Genomic DNA, 7,147 nt, shown 5'->3' with positions numbered 1-7,147 from the left:
TCAAGCAAAAAGCTATCAGAATGCACTGCTCCGTTGATGAAGCTTTATGTAGAATGGTGTGCATCTCTACCAAAGATCCCATGTATATATTTTAGTTACTTCAAAGTTCAAACCACAATGCTTTATATATACTCAAATGATTTTCTTTTAAATTTATCATATAAAAGAGGGATAAAAAAAATCCCTTTAAAATTCCTTATTTATTTATCCCTTACTCTTTGTAAAAGAAAATTTCACCATTTTTCATTCCTCCTCTTTTCCTCATTTTCTACCCAAAAAATAAAGAGGTGATCTTGGGTACACCCGGGTGTACCGTACAATCGGGTTATACCTTCACTAAAATTTTGATCCATACCTTGATTTGAATCCATATCCTGATCCAACCCATATAAATAATACTATTATGGACACGGGTCAACCCGGTTGTACGGTACACCCAGGTGTACCCAAGATTTTGTGAAAAAGAAAATGGCTATCTCATTCTCCTCTTTCCTCATTTATTTTCTCTCATTATCTATAATTTCTTTTTCCCACAATTTATCATTTTTCCTTATTTCTTTCCCACTATAAGAAGAAATAATATTATCACAAATATTATCCTTCAATGTGGTGATGGAAACGATACAATATGTATATTATTTTGCGTGAGACTTTTAAGGCATTGAAGTTACAATATGATAAATTAACTTTTTATAATTACAATATTCTCAGTTTACTTAACATTAATAAAAAAGTTATTATTAAAAATAGTCCAAACTTTAAGCTTATGGTAACATTTTAGCTCAAATTTATAAGTATTAAATATATAGTCTGAACTTATCTAACTTCTTCAGTTCATAGTTGAGTCAAATTTTCAGTTACCCAAGGATGACGTGTCTCGCTGGAAGCTGATTTGACAATTAAAATAAATTACATCATATTTCTTGTTTCCACATCAAATCCAAACGTCATCGTTTAACAGTTCACCCAACTTAATGTTATATGAGAAGCTTTCCACCCTCTTTAACAGTTAACCCAACTTAATTTGGCTCGAGTGCTTCATCGTATATGTTCAAGTCCTCAAGAAATTTTTAAGTACCACTCATGTCGCCCAACATTCTTGGCAACATACACATTGCATGTTCATAGTAATTTACGGCTGGACATAATTTATTGCAATTTTCATGTCAATTTTATGTTCCTTAACATTATTTTGTACTCAAATAGAGGAGATGAGTAATCATTATAAATTGGAGGATCCATATAATTCTCAATATTATTCTCCATGAAAATAGAAGATGGGTCATCATCATATATTGGAGGACTCAAGTAGTCCTCAACTGCATCAAACTAAGCATTATTGTCGTCCCAACTTGTAAAAGGATTCTTCATCGTGATTGTATCTTCGTTTGAGTCATTCTATCAAGCGAATTGAGATGGAGCACATGGAGACATCACCTACGAGGATCATAGCAAGACTCTAAATACCAATTGATGCACGGAAACGTCTAGTCTGTTGATTAAGATTCATAAAATACCAACAAAAAAGTGAAATTTTGTCCATTCTCTATTGAATACCCAAAAACGTAAGATAAGAGAAAATAAACTCTAATTTTTTCATTTATCAAAATTTAACTACAAAATACATAATAAAAAATCTCTTGTATATAGACTAATTACTAAATAGGCCAAACCCATACATTGAAGCAAAAGATATAAACAGTTAAAAATCCTAATAATTTTAAATAATAAATGATTAAAATAAAAATAATAAATAAAACAATTGCATAACTTCTTTTCTAAGGTCACAAACCTTAGTAAATATGACTGTGTGACTTTTCTAAGTTCAATCCTCATTAGATGCAAGACCTTATTCTGGTGCTTCAATGAACAAGTTTTGTTTTTGAATGGAATGCTCATCAGATTTACTTCCTTCGATTTTTCTTCTTCTCACATTTTTTTCGACACAAGAATTATAAATATTGTGTAAATTAGTTAAAAATGATAGGATCCATATATTTTGAAGGATTAATTATTATTTTGTATGGAAATGAGATGAATAAAAAAGAAAATGAGACAAGAAGAATGTGATAGAGAGAATATTAGAAACTAGAAAGTAGTACTTTGATTGTCAATTTGTCATTGTACCATTTTGCTCATTCCGAAATCCAGATAAGAAATTGTGCAACCATCACATACTCCTTCATCTTAAAAAATAATACTCCATCCGTCGTGACCTAAGGGAGAAAACACGGGTTTTAAGAAAAAAGTGTGTTGTTTATTAGTTGAGTGGAGAAAGAGACCCATAAATTGTATTGTTTGTTAGTTGAGTGGAGCAAGAGACCCACAAAATGTATTCCTTATTAGTTGAGTGGAGAAAAAGTGTGTTGTTTATTGAGATCCACTAATTAAAAAATGTATAAATAGCTACTAAAAATAGGTAGGGCACGAATTGGTGGACGGACCAAAAAGGAAATTAGGACACAAATTGGTGGATGGAGGGAATACTTTGTTTTTTAGGATGTCCACAAAAAAAAAAAAAAAAAAAAAAGGATGTCCACAAAAAATTAGTTATATTCCATTTATGAACAGTACTATCACATACTTCAATATATCAATTTATTTACTTAGTCTTCACATGGTGGACCATTTTTTCATTTACAATATAATTAATAACTCTCTGACATGTATTCTATTTTGGGTCGTCTCACTATAAGTGACATATTTCCATAAATAGTAAAATTAACCCTTAAAAAAGTGTAAGCCCTACCACTTTTAACTCATTTACACATTCTCCTTAATTCTCGTACCGAAAAGTTTTGAATCACTTATAGTGGGACAGAGGGAGTATCATCATTAACATTACCTTTAAGATAAGATCATTTCTTTACTTACAATGTACTAGACCACATTTATTAAAATTCGTATTACTTCCTCCTATGATTATTTTTTCTAAGACCAAGAAAGTATATTTTTAAACGAAAATAACTAATTTTATATTTTTGTTTAATTCATATAAAATAATATTTGAATCCATAAAAATTATTATATTTTCACCTTTACATATATTTAGCCCTAATAATGAATTAAGTCCACGAGGCAAACAATATTTTAAAGATAAGATAAAGGGAATTAACTTTTAGTGGAAGTTGAAGTTACAAAATATTAAATTTTAGAATATAAGTCATTTTTTTTTCATTTAGAGTTAGGTTATTTTGAAGTTTACAAACTATAAATTTTTATTATAAAATATAAAAAAAATTAGCATAAAATATATTAATATAAATAATAAATAATAAACAATAAATAAGTACAATTATTTAATCAAATCTTGGCAAAACTTAAGGTGTGCCTCGATCGGAATTGAGTTTCGAAAAAAGCTCAAACGAAACCCATATTGAGTGGGGTGATCCGACTTAGGCCGTCTTACTTGACAGGCCTAGAACGGGTTGAGTTGAGCTAACCTGACTCAATTGTCGCCTAATATAGTAAATTTGATTCAATTCACACTTATCATAATTAAATATTAATATAATTTGATTTTGATTTTATGTTTCTATTTGACACTAGTATTAGTATAGTAGGAACTTTAAGGAGGAACATCGTACTATTACTAAAAAACTAAGAGATGATTAAATGTGTGAGAGAGAGGAAAAGAAAGAAGAAAAATTCGAAAAAGCATTGAAGCTGTGGTTGAGTTTTGTAAAAATATCAAGACCAATGCATCCTTACAACTTTATGCCATATTTATGGGGCATCTCCCAACCTAGGGATTTGAGCCATACACCCAATTATGCGTTGCTTTTTCTTCTATCTTCTTTTACCTAATTCTTCTTGTTTTTTAAATTCCTTGGAGAAGGGAAAAATAAAACCAATTTTAAAGAGACTTTTACAAAAGTGGCTCGCTAAGTTATGCAGTGGACCTTCACGTTCAGAATTTGATCGATTGTTTCTAGGTTTCCCACTGCAGATGACTTCACATCTTGATATTCGATCGAGGACTTGAAAATATCTTTATATACATGTGATGAGTACATCAAAATTAATTTTATTTTATTTTCACAAATCAAATAGTATTATTTATTTTTTGTTTTGACAATTTTTATAAATGAAATTTATAATATATATATATATATATATATAAATATATAAAGAAAGATAAAATCAGAAAACACAAAAACCTAAGAAAAACCTAAATCCCCGAAAATTACAAATAAGGCTGGGTGAGTTAAAACCTTCAAGTTAAAAAAATGACATGAATCGTCTCACATCAGTTAAGTATGAGCAGTGGCGGATTCAAGATTTTCAAATCACAAATACTCCCGTGCAACCGGTTGCACCGTACAACTGATTTCCAGAATGACACTACTTCATTCGGAAAATGACACTTGAACATTTTCGAATGATACTTCTTCAACATACAAATGACACTTGAAGAAGTGTCATTCAAAAACCAATTGCACGGTACAACCGATTGCACGAGAGAGTGCCTCTTTTCAAATTGAGGGTGCGAAAAATAATTACATTATTATAAATATAAAAAGGGTTAATTACGTGAAAAATCATGAACTTTGGGCCCATTTCCAAGTTTTCCATGAACTTTTTTCTATTATCAAATTTTCCCTGAATTGAAGCCCCGGAACAATTTTTCCATGATTATGAGCTCCGGTAATGCTCCGGTCTGAGCTGACTCCTACATGACATTAATTGAAACTACGTCGTTTTGATGCAATATATTAAAAGCCGGTCGTTTTAAACCATTTACGCATCAAACGACGTCGTTTTAATGTTAGGGTTAAATAACAGTAAACTCTAACCTATTTTCACCGTCCCAAATTACACTCTACCATTTTCACACTCACCATTTTCACTCTATTGACTGCAACTGTGGAGAGAAATTGACCATTGGAGAAGACGAAATATTGCACGCGAAGAAGCCACAAGATATTGACGACGAGATTTTGCAACATGGGGGACATGTATCTTGTTTTACCACTGTTTTCAAGTTTTCGCCCATGGTTTTTTGGCGCCCTAAGCTTCATGAAAAATTGATTCTTTAGGTTTCAGACATTGGTAGTTCTTTTGCGCCTGAAACTTTCAATTTCATTGAACATTGCATTGAATTTGGGTTAATTTCGTTTGTAGCGACGAATTTAGGTCGTACATACACCATGGAGGTAAGTTCGTCAATTTAGGCGCATGAAGGTTGTATTCTGGTGGCGAAGTGCAGGGTAGATCCGGGCTAGATAAGGATAGGTTCGGGTATTTAGACTTAGAGGAAGAAATCCAGAAGCTTGGTTATACTTCTTGGAGGTGTTTAGCTTTTAAGGTTCCTCGAACTTTAGCGTTCATGGATTTGCGTGAAGATAAAGCAGTAATGCAGATGATTCGATGTATTACATCTTCAATTAAGTCTATTAGTGTCTATGTAGATAATGGAAAGAAGGGCAAAGTGGGGAAGGTGAAGGCTGTCACTGAAACTATTACTAAGACAATTACAAAGATTGTCAATACCACTAAGAGTAGTTGTGGGAAGGGGAAGGGGAAAGAGAAGGTGTTGCATAGGAGGGAGCCTGTGGAGGTAGTGGAGGAGCTTTATAATACAGATGGGGATACTGATGAGTATCTTCCTCAACATATTGAAGAAGAGCATGGGGAATCAGACGATTCACTAGGGGATAAAGAGTTAGGGTCAGGAGATGAAGAGTATGAAGAGGCAGAACTAACATAAGAGAGATCATATAGGTGTTATATGTGACATGGAAGAGGGGAATGAGACTGAAGAAGATAGGTTATTTGAATATGGGGATTCTGACAGGGAAGGTTCTGATAATAGTGACTCAGATGGTCAAGTTGTTAAGAGTAAACAGTGTAGGTAAGTGTATGATCCTAGGGGAGACATTTCTGAGTTTAAATTAGTGTTGGGTATGCGTTTTGAGGATGATTTTCAATGCAAGAAGGCACTGATTTCATGGAGCATTGTCAAGGGTCATCCTATTCATTTTAGGAGAGTAAACAAGGATCAATGTGAGGGGAGAAGAGATATCCATGACAGGCCCCACATAAGAATCTCAATCAAACCCTTGAAGAAAATCTGTTGTTGTTTTGATGTTGTTCAGCTAGCATACTGGTGTTGTTTTAATGTTGTTTTTGCAAGCATTTTGCTGATATGTAAAGTGATTAACACTTAAACAAGTTGTAGCTACTTTATGTATATGTTATGCAAAGATCTGTTTATTTTGCAAGAAGTTTGTCATGTTTATTTGATGTCTTTTGTTATGATTAACACTTAAGAAGTTTGTTAGTATATGTTATGTCAGTAAGTTTGTCAAAAAACGGATATAGAATTGAAGAATACTTTGCATATATCCATTGAAATCCATAGAAATTCATTGTCATCATCATTGTAAATGAGATTACAATGACACTACAAAATAGATACCATTATAACACCCTAAACCCTATCAAACAAAGGCTTGAATCACCAAACAAACAACAGCAAGAACACAAGCATAGACAACCATATTTTTCATTGAAAACTTGTTGCTCTTGACGTTCTCCATTCTGAGGAGTCTCACTTCATTCTCCAACAATCTAATTCGCTTCATATCTTCCTCCACATATTTCTGTAGGCGATAGCATTCTCCAATCTAGAAGTTCAATTTTTCATCTTCATCATCTTCAATTCTAGGCTTTACTTCAGGATCTACCCACTCAAAGAAGCCACATTGTTTCTGCAACAACAAAGATTACTGCTTTAAGGAAGATGACAAAAACAGAAATAAACTCAAACGAAAATAACGTCAAAATCACCTCTTTGTTGGAGCATCTCAAGAATCTTCGCCCATGATTGAGCTGCGTTCGCAACGTTTTCATCTCCACTCAAAGTTTGCATGTGCATTCAGGGAAGGAATCGGGTGTAGCCATGGAAGAGGCGCCATAAGAGGAGGAAGATGGCGTGAACTTCATTTCTCTCTTCTAAAATCTTAAGCGACGAAATAGGGATGCAATTTCTTAATTTCCCCAAATGTATACCTAAATATCAGTTTTGGGGGGAAAAAAAATAAGGAAATGACGTAGTATTACGATTATCGGACGACGTCGTTTCTTCAAATCGCCGGCGGTGTCATGTCAGCTTTCAGATGACTTAAATGGTGCAAAGTCAGCA

The sequence above is a fragment of the Salvia miltiorrhiza genome, chromosome 3 (assembly GCF_028751815.1).
Source record: "Salvia miltiorrhiza cultivar Shanhuang (shh) chromosome 3, IMPLAD_Smil_shh, whole genome shotgun sequence".
NCBI lineage: Eukaryota > Viridiplantae > Streptophyta > Magnoliopsida > Lamiales > Lamiaceae > Salvia > Salvia miltiorrhiza.
Note: the sequence above shows the minus strand (reverse complement) of the source record.